Source organism: Salvelinus alpinus, chromosome 2, assembly GCF_045679555.1.
Source record: "Salvelinus alpinus chromosome 2, SLU_Salpinus.1, whole genome shotgun sequence".
NCBI lineage: Eukaryota > Metazoa > Chordata > Actinopteri > Salmoniformes > Salmonidae > Salvelinus > Salvelinus alpinus.
The window spans coordinates 93,345,805-93,360,796 of record NC_092087.1 but is presented as its reverse complement, the minus strand read 5'-3'; the positions used below and the strand labels follow the sequence as shown (position 1 = coordinate 93,360,796).

General features: G+C 41.9%; 1 pseudogene; it reads left to right on the top strand.

Moving 5' to 3' along the window:
• The first annotated feature begins 590 nt into the window (after positions 1–590).
• LOC139541717 (GTPase IMAP family member 8-like) lies at positions 591–14,478 on the top strand (annotated as a pseudogene).
• The last annotated feature ends 514 nt before the right edge of the window (positions 14,479–14,992 follow it).

Here is a 14,992-nt window from a genome sequence, read left to right as displayed (position 1 = left end):
CACATGATGTGGTTAGCTGATATGTAAAATACCTATCCAGGCGTTGTAAGATCTGGTGTTAGCAACGTCTGAGCAGAGGAACAGAGGAACACATGCTTTGTGTTCAGACATCTCCTGATTTACACATTAAGTACTGGTTTCAGTTATACTGATTCCACTTGTTTATTGTCTGAACTCTTCCTGTCTGTCTACACAGTAGATGTGATGTAATGTAATGTAATTATTGTCTGAACTCTTCCTGTCTGTCTACACAGTAGATGTGATGTAATGTAATGTAATTATTGTCTGAACACTTCCTGTCTGTCTACACAGTAGATGTGATGTTTGATGGTAATGGGACACAACCTCTAACTGGTTTATCTGGTTTTAACAGCAGCAGCCAGGCAACGGTAGAATAGTAGCCATGTTTAGAATGTCATTTGATATGCATGTGGGTAAATTATGTACGCCCTATCTTAGGGAATGTACTGTGTTTTACAACAGAAGTACCGCATATCATTACTCTTTTTATAGTTTATAGTTTTATCGTTTTTATTGTTTAGAAGTCAAATAGATGAAAAAATAAATAATTTAGTCTTTCCTCATCTGTGAACGTTGGAACTTGGCCAAACGCTTTGGATGAGTCACTGAAGAAATGTGGACTTTGTATTTTGTAATGAGGTCATTGTCTGTTTCCATGTGTTTGATTGGCTGCAGTAGTAGAGATGGAACAAGGGACAGGAGGGACTCTGAAGATTATGTTCCTGTTGACACTCTGTCTGCATGACTTCACTGGTCAATGCCAAGGTACACACACACACATACTCTGCATGAACACACATAGTGTCTTGATAAATGGCTACTGAAAACGATCAACCTTTTGTCTGTTTCCAGTTTCAGGGCATCCCTCTAACCTGAGAATAGTTCTGGTGGGGAAGACTGGATCAGGGAAGAGTACAACAGGAAACACAATCCTGGGTAAAAATGTGTTTAAAGTGGAGGCTTCTCCAGTGTCTGTGACTGCACAGAGTGAGAAACAGAGTGGAGTGGTGAATGGGAGGAAGATTGATGTCATCGACACCCCGGGGCTCTATGACACAAAACTGTCTCAAGAAGAGATGAAAAGTGAAATAGAAAAGGCCATCTACATGTCAGTTCCAGGACCCCACGCCTTCCTGCTGGTGATCAGACTGGGGAGGTTCACAGAGGAGGAGCAGAACACTGTGAAGTGGATCCAGGAGAACTTTGGAGAAGATGCCTCAATGTACACCATCTTGCTGTTCACTCATGGTGATCAACTGAAGGGCAAAACAGTCAAAGGGTTTCTTGCTCAGGGCAAAGCGCTACGGAGACTCATCAATATGTGTGGGGGCAGATATCACTCCCTAATCAATGACAAGAGAAGAGACAACACTCAGGTTAGAGAGCTGCTGGAGAAGATCGAGGAGATGGTGGAGGAGGACAATGGAGGAGAATACTACACCAGTGCTGACTATGAAGAAGCTCAGAGAAAGATCAACGATATTACGTTTTACTGTAAACTGGCAGCGTATGGTGGTCTAGCCGCAGCAGGACTAGGGATGGTGTTTGCTTCACCAGTATTGGTGGCAGCAGGTGTAGCTGTAGGTGTCAGCCAAGGGTTTGAATGCACTAAGGCGATGCTAGGCTTTTAAAACAACAGGGGTACGTTCAGTTGGTCTTAACGTTTTGCTACGTATGGCAACGGTACTTACTGAATGATATAACAGTTCTTTCAAAACCATTTGCAATGTTATAGATATGCTAGCCGTGTGGCAGGATGGCCCTAGCAGGGTGTGAACGTGGAAAATGTTAACAAAACACTCCTGCTGCACTGTACACAATCACCCTCTCATCACCTATAGTTACAATGTTCCTCAACTCAAATCATGACCGTTTTTGAAAGCAGCCCAGGTGTTGACCATGTTTATCTTAGTGCATGTATTTAGTGTGGATATATAGTATTGTCGTGTCTTTACTATGGATTAAATGATATGACATGCTATTTTATCAAATCAATTCTCTGTAATTAATATTACCTGATTAAACTAATCATGTAAATGTAATTAACTAGGAAGTCAGGGCACCACAGAATAATGTTTATAGAGCTGTTGTCTTCCTAATAAACTCTTAAAGACCAGGTAATCTTTTACATCAATAGCAGTCAATTATGAATCGTCACCTTGTTCAGTCTCATCTGAACGTCGTAAAATGATTGGTTATCTTCCCGAACCCTGGCTAACAAGTTGAATCTGCAATACAACATGTGGTTTAATTATTTATTTACTAAATACCAAATTAGTCACACAGAACGACATATACACAGGATGGATCATACATTGATTACTAATTATGTCATAAAAGAAAACGTCCCAAGCGGATGAATCCGATATGACGGCTAGTTACACAAAGAAAGGGGGTTGGGTTTGAATGAAAGTGCGGGAAGACTGAGGAACAAAAGTATTGGGTCTCTATCAGACCTTTATGCTATCGTAAATACAGAATCTTATGCATTCTAAATAACCGCCCATTCGGAAAAGGAAAATGCAAGAAATATATTTTCTCTGAGCTGTGCTTTGATAGTTTGGTCGAAGATGGAAGGCTGGGTTGCCCAGCAGAGATCTCCCTTGTCCTTTGAAGAGTATTTCTGGGCGGATACGTTGTAGTCGTTCGTCTGGTAGTAGAACAGATACGATGTAGTACCCTGTCATTCCTTAGAGATTCTCCGTCCCTTCCCAGGCCACGCACGTCCACAGCTGCTGCTGAAAACTCGACGGCCAGGATGTATCACTTCTTTAGTGAACATAAGTCCCCCCTTGTTGGGTTCGATCTTGCTATTAACCTGCGCGTTGCAAACCAACATAAAAATGACCGTGGGTTGTCCTGGTTGTGGACCATTGTAGTGGTCCCCCTCTGGTGGTTGACCCGGGTAGGGTTTATGTGAATGAAGCAGGCCGCTCCAAGGCTGGGCAGCGGATGTCCAGTTGGTGATCACTGTTGCGGTCCCCCCTCTGGTGGTCTACCTTGGTAGGTTTTCTGGCAGCTGCAAAGCATCACAGGAATGGCCAGGAGATGTCCGGATAAGGGATCGACATTGCAGTCCCCCTCTGGTGGTTGACCCGGGCTGGACTTCTGCAAATGAAGAATTCCGCTCCAAGGCTGGGCAGCGGATGTCCGATTGGGATCGTCGTTCCGGATGTCCAGTTGGTGATCACTGTTGCGGTCCCCCCTCTGGTGGTCTACCTTGGTAGGTTTTCTGGCAGCTGCAAAGCATCACAGGAATGGCCAGGAGATATCCGGATTGGGGATCGACATTGCAGTCCCCCTCTGGTGGTTGACCCGGGCAGGACTTCTGCAAATGAAGAATTCCGCTCCAAGGCTGGGCAGCGGATGTCCGGATTGGGATCGTCGTTCCGGACCCGTCGTCTGGTTGTCCAGACTGGAAGATCTGGGCAGTAACTTAGGCATATGTTAACAACGCACACAAACTCATGAAATATATAATTAAATTTCTTTCCAAATGAGCGGCATTGTTGCACTAACTGAGGGTTGTATGGGGAAGTTGGTTATGGCTCTATCACTTTCTAAGTGTCAAAAGAAAATGAAAGAAAATGAATGAAAGCATAAACAAAACAAATAGAGTTATCCCACCTTAATCACCTAATTGGACTGTATTCTATGTAAGCCCATGGTCTTGGCAAAATGACCCTATCGTGGCATTGTGTAATGTCATATCTAGGGCTTTCCTAATTTGCGGTGTGGTACTTAGGGCACTATCCTAAGTTGATAACTATATGATAAATCTACAGTTGTAAGGCACTAGTTTTGGGCAGTCTACAGGGATGACCTATGGACTTCTGGGTAGAAAACTGGTGAGTACTGTAGCTGTAGAGTCAAAGGCCTCAAAGTAAATTTTCAACTTTACTAAGGCTTGTATTTTGCTCGGACCCTTAAGTGATCCTAGCATAAATCGTAATTGAATGTTCGTTGTACATGTGCGTTTATGCTTACACAAGCTCGCATGTCAAGGGAAGAAAACAAAGTATCCTGGTAGACTACGACTTGTTCAGAATGAGTCTGATATAATCAGGTAATTTTCAGGTCAATGCCTGGAGGTCAGTCAGAATTGGTGTCGAGGGAGTCTGTAGTGGTTTTACTGTCTTCCACTATTGCAGTGGCGGTAGGTATGAAGAAGTCTATTTCATAGCTATGTTATCCACGGAGGAGCTAACCTCACGGCGGAAGTAATCTCTAAGCACTGCACCAGTCGTATGCGGTGTGATCCTGGTTCATGACTTCTAATAACTTTCCTCCTGAATGGAGGGTTCTATTAATTAGTGGCATGTGTGTTGACCATCAGCAGAGTGTTTTGGTAATTCCCTTACACGTGTTGCAATCTGAGTGACTACTAACTCCTCTGTCGCTATTATCAATAGAAATTTGACTTGCAAGGACTCTAATCCTCTTACTGATTGTTGCTGGACTGACTGTGGTATTGGTACTGGTACTCAAGGGGACCAGTTGTCCTACCGATTTATTCTGAAATGTTCTCCTACAGGAACACATGATTAGAGCATTTTACTAATTGTCTTGTAGTGGCTACTACACATGGCAAGGAATGATTATTGTTGCCATTTGTTTTGGAGGTGGAAAAGTCCACTGGACGTCCTTTACGACCAGTGTGGTACACTGGTACACCTCAGTAATATCTTAGATGTGTTCCTCACTGTCAGGGGAGCTCACAGGGGAGTTTACAACTAGATTTGTTTTATGCTCTGGTGGCCTTGTACAGTGTTGCACGTAGTCTCGTCCCTCACACCGGCCTCGATGAGGCTCATCATGGGTCTGGGCTACTATTCCCCCCTTTTGTGTCTCGGGACCCCCCCACCAGCGGTTGGTTTTGATATCCGAGGCGCAAACAAAAAGGTTGGACCCTATGTACGAGTTGTCAGTGGTCGCGCTGTTATGAGAATGGCTGTACCCTTTCAACCAAATCTCCTGATGTTTGTGCTTCACAACGCTCAGTGGCTGTCGAGGCCTGTCAGTCACCACAGCGTCCGCGTGTGGCAACCTCTTCAGTACCTGCGAACTGAGACGAGGATATCTGTCTGTGATATCGCAAGGTGTTTCACCAGTGGGAGTCATCGGGTCAGTTGCTGGACTGACACCGTTAGTGTCATTGTAAGGGGTGACAGTCCCCCACAAAGCAGAAGATGTATCATCGGAAGCAGAGTACACTCTGCGCATCAACGTTTTTCTTGCTGAGGTGCTTGCGGAAGTGTCCGAAGGGCAAGAGAAGTTAACTACTGTATTGCATGACTGCAAGGAGGAGGAAAGTTGCTCATTCCCAGATGCAGCTGGCTCAAAATCATGAAAATAATGGTCAATCAGGTCTGCTGCTGGGATGTTTTGAGATATCGTAATATCTCCTTATTATCCGATTCTGTCCCAAGAGGTTTCGAAACGTATTTTTCACAAGGGGTGATTTCGACAGATACCCCTCGTGGGTGACTGCATTGCAGCTAGCGTTAGGAGAAGACAGTGTGGTCAGTGGAGAAGGCACTGTGACCCGTGACCATACATGGTTGGTTTTCCAATCCATTAGTGGGAGTAACCGATCCATCAAGTCAGCTCCAAGTAGCAGAGGTTCAAATTCGAGGCTGGTAACATACACAGGGTGAACGAGCGATACGTCCTGGAAGTGTAGTTTCAGCATGACTCTCAATGTGAAAGGCGATGTAGTCTGAGTGAAACCTCGAAGTGTAGTGTCGCATCATTGCACTTTTAACCAACTTTTAGTTGGCTTCAACGCCATTTTGAGATCATTGAACAATGTTTGAGAGATGACAGATATTGTCACACCCGAATCAATTAGCGCATGACAAGTTAAGCAGTCCTCCAGGACTGTTTCCAGGTATGGCCGTTTAGAGTCGTGTCTAGTGGACATATTCCCCACAAAGTGGAGTGGTCGTTGGCAACGACGTGATGTGCTATTTCTGTTCAAGGTGAAAGCAGATTGACTTTTCGGATTTTGAGTGAGCTTGGCTTTAGCAAAGCTTTTGACCTTTTTCTTTGCAACCTTTGTATCAGAGTCTATAGACAAAGCCTGTGGGCTTGTTTCTTGATCAAGCGGCCGTGGATAGGGTCTCGAGTGACAGTGGTAGAAATTAGATTTTTAACGTCCTTGCTAAGGGTGTTAATTCCTGCGGACCTGGTGTCCGGCAGTTCCCCGTCTAGTCCTTGTGACTTATCTTTTACCTATTTCACAAAATCTTTCTCCCTTTAGTTCTTCATGCAGTGGAACATTTAGAGAACATTGGTCTATGTTTTGATCATCCTTTAACCCTTTGTTACCCTTGTGCTCTGACACTTTGTGTGGGTTGGGTGCAGGAACGTAATGAACAGGTCGATTGTAGCGGTTGTCGTTTCGATGGCGAAGTACTTTACAGTTATTTCGACCACGGTGGTTATTGGATTCGTGGTTTCGTGGTAGAAACCGTTGTTGTCCACCATCTCTCAATACTCCAATACCTGTTAATGCACCATTTAACTGGAGTGAGTGCTCCTGGTCAAACTTCACAACCGAGTGGTCAGGGCTCTTAGAGTTGCCAGCTTTTGATGCCTCAAAAGCTGTGGTTGCAAGCTCTCTGAGTTGTAAGATAGGCAAGCCAACGTGGGCTGCAGGGCCCAAGTAGGTAATGAAGGTGGGATACATGTTCGATAGAAACATTTGTTTAAATGGTAACAGCTCTTCCATTCCTGTTTCAGTGAGTAGACCAAAGTAAGCTGAACGAAGCCTATGATAGTACGCTTTTGGGTGTTCGTTCCGAGCTTGTTTGACAGTGTTAGCCAGTGAGCTATCGTGTTTGCGAGTCGCAGAACCATTGAATTCTAATTTGAAAGCTGTGGCAAGTTTAGCGTAGTCATTTAGCACGTGTTGCTATTGTAGACAAATGAACCTCTTCACGTGTCTATTCAACGTTTGCTTCAACAGGTAAACCCTGTCAGAACCCGTAGCGTTCGTGTAGCCATCCAATGCGTCCTCTATGTCAGCTAGGAACGTCTCAGTATCGTTTGGCTTACCTAAAACGGGGTCAAAGGTGGGAAATTCTTGACGTGTTTGTCAAGGTATTCCGCGTCAAGCGAGCTTCATCCTGTGGGGAAGTTGGTGCCGAAGGGCCAAGAGAAGACTGAGGGACACCAGAGGGAGGCAAACTCTAAAACCTATCGTCTTCCCTCCTTTGAGTACCGGACTTCGGTTGCTTGGTTAGGTAGTCACGCTGTAGCTCGTGAGCGTTCTGGAATTCCACCAGGTTGTACCTAAGGGTGGTATTCTGCTGCATAGCAGAGTCCACTTGAGTGCTTAGATTACTGAATTTGGACACGTGAGTGTCGCACTTGCTCCTTTTGGTCTCAGACTTGTCTGTCATGGTTTGCAGATCGAGGTCTTGAGTACGGAGTGAGAGATTCAGTGATGAGATTTCCGCCGCTTTCTTAGAAAAATCCATCTTCATCACCTGAGTTCTCTCATCATTCATTTGGTCAGCGACTTCAATGAGTTCTGTTGATTTGTCATCCAACTTTGTCATTGTGTTCATTAACTGATCGTCTTTGGTCTGTGGAATTTGGAGCAGAACATTGTTACTTTTGGGTAAGAGTTCAAAGTTCATACCAAGTTGCCATACCATAAGCTCATGCTATATTCTGGCTGGGATAGTCGAAATTCATCCCTTCAGCGTGTTGATCGTCACCTCCACGTTGAAATTTGCCCTTTTTAACGTATGGACAGCAGTACTCACGTCATCAGGAACATAAGAGGTTGACTTTCGTCAATGCGCATTTGTAGTGGGGGATAGAAGGGTGTATTTCATAGTTCACAACCAATGCCTGTTCAATTGGGCGGGGCCACTGTGTGAGCATAGTTCACTTATGAAAACAATTCTCTCATTTAGAAGCTAAAATTACATTTAATCTTTTCACAAATAGTTTAATATTTAAACATTTAAATTGCACAGCAATTCCATGTGAATCTGATAACTAGAATGTGTAGACTTTCCAAGGTACAGTTTATGTCATCCTATCATCAGTAATAATGTCTCAGACGACAACTGATCTGACATCACATTTTTTAAGTACCAACGGATACTTTCAACTGGTTGGATTACCGAAAAAAAATTCCATTCCCCAACCTTTTGATGTTACCATACTCTCTCTATGTTAACAAAGGGCTTTCCAAGAGTCCATTCGGTAGTGGAGAGAAAAAGGGAGAAAGGTATTTATGGGGGGGCCATAATACTCCGCCAACAGGGCAACGTCATGACAGTATGTATTAAATGGTAGTGTATGTATTTAGTGGGGATATATTAAATGGTAGGGTATGTATTTAGTGGGGATATATAGTGTATATTAAATGGTAGTGTATGTATTTAGTGGGGTGTATGTATTAAATGGTAGTGTATGTATTTAGTGGGGATACATAGAATAAATTAAATGGTAGTGTGTGTATTTAGTGGGGTGTATGTATTAAATAGTAGTGTATGTATTTAGTGGGGATATATTTAGTATAAATTAAATGGTAGTGTATGTATTTAGTGGGGATACATAGAATAAATTAAATGGTAGTGTGTGTATTTAGTGGGAATATATTTAGTATAAATTAAATGGTAGTGTATGTATTTAGTGGGGATACATAGAATAAATTAAATGGTAGTGTGTGTATTTAGTGGGGATATATTTAGTATAAATTAAATGGTAGTGTATGTATTTAGTGGGGATATATTTAGTATAAATTAAATGGTAGTGTGTGTATTTAGTGGGGATATATTTAGTATAAATTAAATGGTAGTGTATGTATTTAGTGGGGATACATATAATAAATTAAATGGTAGTGTATGTATTTAGTGGGGTGTATGTATTAAAGTGTTTTAGATACATTTTTAAATTAAGCTGTTTTTTGATGATTTGAGGTGACAGTTGTAGCCAATGTTGTATCGTGTTTCCATATTGTCAACAAGACTATAATAAAATTAATTGATCTTGTTCTACACTTCCTGTATATACTCTTTGTTTCTTGGTAAAGTCTGTTTGTTCTGAGAGGTGGAGGAAAGAACAGGAGACAGAATGAGTGGAAATATATAGTCAAGAAGGAGATTTAAGATGGCTTGTTGACAGTAACAGCATTTGTGCTGACGGTGGTAGCAGCACCAGTAGTAGAACCCATTACAGGTGTTTTAACAAGGTATTTTCAGGGTTCAATGTCTTCAAAAAGACTGAAAGACCCTGGCATATAAAGAGACTCATTCCACTGGATATCATAAGGTGAATGCACCAATTTGTAAGTCGCTCTGGATAAGAGCATCTGCTAAATGACTTAAATGTAAATGTAAATGTGGAAATTAAGAGGTTGGAGTGGGAAAACACTCAGTGGTTTAAGTTTAGCAGTAGAGTAGATTAATACTGTACAATGAGAATCAACAGACGTCAGATACAAATCAAATCAAACTTTATTTGTCACATGCGCCAAATACAACAAGTGTAGACCTTACCATAAAGTGCTTACTTACAAGCCCTTGACCAACAGTGCAGTTCAAGAAGAGTTAAGAGTATTTACCAAATAAACTAAAGTAAAAAATTACAAAAGTAAGTAACACAATAACATAACAATAACGAGGCTATATACTGTACAGGTCAGTTGAGGTAATTTGTACATAAGGTGAAGTGACTATGCATAGATAATAAACAGCGAATAGCTGCAGTGTACAAAACAAATGGAGGGGGGGATGGGGGTTCAATGTAATAGTTTGGTGGCCATTTGATTAATTGTTCAGGAGTCTTATGGCTTAACACACAATTATTTCTGAAGGAAAAATATACAAATATATGCAAGCTATTGTGAGGAGTTTGTAATAAATACTTTTTAACAACTGAACTCATCATTATACTTTGACTGTTTTCCCCTATTTGGTCTGATGGGTCCTTCGATTGGTGACCATGACACAACACTAGATGAGAAGGCCAGTGTTTCTCAACCTTTTTCAGTTACTGTACCACCAAGTACATTCTGCTCAGCCCGGATTACCTCTAAAGTAAACCATCATTAAATTTTAACCGGTAAATAATGAGTCTTCTCGCGTACCCCCTTTAGAAAGGCCAAGTACCCCCTTTAGAAAGGCCAAGTACCCTTAGGGGTCCATCAGCCCTGGTTGAGAACCACTGGTGTAGGTCTACTGTAGAGACAGAGTCCTGGTTGATATCCACTGGTGTAGGTCTACTGTAGAGACAGAGTCCTGGTTGATATCCACTGGTGTAGGTATACTGCAGGGACAGAGTCCTGGTTGATATCCACTGGTGTAGGTCTACTGTCGGGACAGAGTCCTGGTTGATATCCACTAGTGTAGGTCTACTATAGGGACAGAGTCCTGGTTGAGAACGACTGGTGTAGGTCTACTATAGGGACAGAGTCCTGGTTGATATCCACTGGTGTAGGTCTACTGTCGGGACAGAGTCCTGGTTGATATCCACTGGTGGAGGTCTACTGTAGGGACAGAGTCCTGGTTGATATCCACTGGTGGAGGTCTACTATAGGGACAGAGTCCTGGTTGATATCCACTGGTGTAGGTCTACTGTAGGGACAGAGTCCTGGTTGATATCCACTGGTGGAGGTCTACTGCAAGGGGCAAGGGTAGAGACAGGTAGAGTCTGATTTAACACAGCTAGAGTAAAATAGATGCCAGTGCGGGGTCCCAAAAGGTTTCTTTCAGACCCTGCTGAGGGTGTCTTCTTGTGGAAGAATGGTGTCACATCTCTCCAATAGACAGACACTTGTAGAATCTGTGCCAAGGAGCATTGAAGCAGTTCTGGCGTCTTGTGGTGGCCCAACGTCCTATTAAGACACATTATGTTGATTTTTCGTTTATTTTGTCAGTTACCTGTAAGGTCCAGCTGATAGCTTCACCTCTCAGCAGGCGACAACAATTAACAGATTTGTGCAACTACACTAACAGTGACTATTCAACTTAACTACCTTACTAACTAAATTATGTACAACAATTACATTAGAAGACCTAGGCCACTAATACCCTGAGTGCCAGTCTGTTTGTGCTATCTTTACAGCTACTTGTCACTCATTGGCATGGCTTGATAGTGATCAATGGAGTTGAAAGGGCACAAACAGATCTGGGACCAGGCTAGACAACTACATCGTTACATTTTAAAATGCTGTAAAAAAAAAACACACAAAAAAATCAATCATATACCTTTTCCCCTAAAGGTGTCAGACACATTTAATTTTACTCAGAGATTTGGTATACCTTCTGACTCTGGGCAGACAGCCAAAGTTAATTTGTAAGGAGGAGGTTGATATGCAGCGACACCCAATCAGAATTCATCCTCTGCCTGTCCTGAATGTAATTATTTTTGCCTAGCAACACTCACCCATTGGCTAGAAATGACTAGTTACGAGGAAAACGAAACCTAACTGAATATAGGCTCTCACAGTCACAACAGGGGACAACAATCAACAGATCAGTACAATTGCACCAAAAGTGAGTATTCAACTTAACTACCTCACTAATTAAATGTACAACAATCTACAGTTTTTTAACAACTATAGCACTACATCAAGTAAATATTTAATTGATACCAGGTCTGTTGACCTTCATGCATAAATAACCATGTTTAGAATGTAATTTGATCTTGATACATGTTATGGGAACATTATGTTGACCTGGGAAGGGAATGTGTTTAACGCCAGTTATACCACATAGCATTCATATTTTTTAGAGTTTAGATTTTTAGAAAGACAAATTGATGAGACACATTATAATTAAGTGATAATGACCGACAATGCAGTATTAATGGCATGGGTGTTGTTAGGTGTTGTAACGGCGTTCCTCTCTCTCTTCATACGAAGAGGAGGAATAGTGATCGAACCAAGGCGCAGCAAGTTGTGAATACATAATGATTTATTAAATAAACAAAATAGACAAAGACGAAAACAAACTATACTGGATATAACTAACAAAATAACAAAACGATGTAGACAGACCTGAACAAACGAACTTACATATACACGAAGCACGCTGACACAGGAACAGACTACATAAACGCACGAAACAAACCGAAACAATCCCGTATGGTGTAACATCGACACAGACACAGGAGACAACCACCCACAACGAACACAGTGAAACAACCTACCTAAATATGACTCTTAATTAGAGGAACGCAAAACACCTGCCTCTAATTAAGAGCCATACCAGGCAACCCTAAACCAACATAGAAACACACAACATAGAATGCCCACCCAAACTCACGTCCTGACCAACTAACACATAAAACTAACAGAAAACCGGACAGGAACGTGACAGGTGTTGCAAATCTTGTCACAATGCCAGAATTTCCTCCAAACACCAGCTTCCAGGTCATTATCACTTTTATACAACGTGTTACCAACATATTAAAATGATGATGATTGACATATTTTCATTAAAAAGGTTATTTTGATGAATTGATTCATACTATTTCATCCTTCCACAAGATATAGTCCCCACACATCTAGACAGATATACCACATATCATTACTCTCTTTATAGTCCCCACACATCTAGGACAGTTACACCACATATAATTACTCTCTTTATAGTCCCCACACATCTAGGACAGGTATACCACATATCATTACTCTCTTTATAGTCCCCACACATCTAGGACAGTTATACCACATATCATTACTCTCTTTATAGTCCCCACACATCTAGGACAGTTACCTCTACAGTTATACCACATATCATTAAAGACCCCACACATCTAGGACAGATATACCACATATCATTACTCTCTTTATAGTCCCCACACATCTAGGACAGATATACCACATATCATTACTCTCTTTATAGTCCCCACACATCTAGGACAGATATACCACATATCATTACTCTCTTTATAGTCTCCACACATCTAGGACAGATATACCACATATCATTACTCTCTTTATACTTTAGATTGTTTGAAAGTTAAATAGCCGAGAAGAAATTCTAATTTAGTTTATCCTCATTTGCAAAAAATGGACCTCGGACAAAAAAGATGAGGTCATTGTAATGAGGTCTTCGTCTTTTACCATGTTTTTGATTGGCCATTGTAACAGAGATGGAACGAGGAAAAGGAGGGACTCAGAGGACTCTGTTCCTGTTGACAATCTGTCTGCAAGCCTTCACTGGTCAATGCCAAGGTATACACACACACGCACGCACGCACGCACGCACGCACGCACGCACGCACGCACGCACGCACGCACGCACGCACGCACGCACGCACACACACACACACACACACACACACACACACACACACACACACACACACACACACACACACAGTTTTCAGTAGCCTTTAATCAAAACACTATCAACTCAAGCACTTCTTGTCTGTTTCCAGTTTCAGGGCAGCTCTCTGACCTCAGGATAGTTCTGGTGGGGAAGACTGGATCAGGGAAGAGTGCAACAGGAAAGACCATCCTGGGAAAAAAGGTGTTTAAAGTGGAGGCTTCTCCAGAGTCTGTGACTGCACAGAGTGAGAAACAGAGTGGAGTGGTGGATGGGAGGAAGATTGATGTCATCGACACCCCGGGGCTCTATGACACAACATTGTCTAAAGAAGATATGAAAAGTGAAATAGAAAAGGCCATCTACATGTCAGTCCCAGGACCCCACGCCTTCCTGCTGGTGATCAGACTGGGGAGGTTCACAGAGGAGGAGAGGAACACTGTGAAGTGGATCCAGGAGAACTTTGGAGAAGAAGCCTCAATGTACACCATCATTCTGTTCACACATCGAGATCAACTGGAGGGTAAATCAGTGTAGGAGTTTCTGGCTGAGAGCAAAGAGTTACGGAAACTCATCAATATCTGTGGGGGCAGATATCACTCCCTAAATAATGACAAGAGAAAACACAACACTCAGGTCCCAGAGCTGCTGAAGAAAATAGAGGAGATGGTGGAGAAGAATGAAGGAAAACCCTACACCAATGAGATGTACCAGGAGGCCCAGAGGAAGATCGAAGAGGAGGAGGAGAGGAAGAGACAGGAAGAGGCGAAGAGAAAGAGAGAGAGGAGACAGGAAGAGGAAGAAATAAGAATAAGAGAAAAAAAATTGAATGACTGCAAGTGGTCAGCACTTGCCAGTACGGCTGCATTGGGATTGGGAGCCATGTACAGCTCTCCATTGTCTTTAGTAGCAGGGGCTACATTAGCCGCTGTTAAAGGTTATGAATGCATGGGCACCTATTTCACCTCAGGTAGTTCCAACTCAGAAGACCAGAAGGAATAAGATTTCCACATCCACCATCTCAGATTAAGATGAATTATTATGTTATAAAATATAAAATTAAGATGAATTATTGTGTTATATAATATAATTGTCATTTGATCTCTGAGAAATTAAGCTAATTTATTGTGGCCAAATTTGACATTTTAATTAACAGGATTACCAGGTACATACACATTACCAGATACATACACATTACCAGATACATACACATTACCAGATACATACACATTACCAGATACATACACATTACCAGATACATACACATTACCAGATACATACACATTACCAGATACATACACATTACCAGATACATACACATTACCAGGTACATACACATTACCAGATACATACACATTACCAGATACATACACATTACCAGATACAAACACATTACTAGATACATACACATTACCAGATACATACACATTACCAGATACATACACATTACCAGATACATACACATTACCAGATACATACACATTACCAGATACATATACATTACCAGATACATACACATTACCAGATACATACACATTACCAGATACATACACATTACCAGATACATATACATTACCAGATACATACACATTACCAGGTACATACACATTACCAGATACATACACATTACCAGATACATACACATTACCAGATACATACACATTACCAGATAC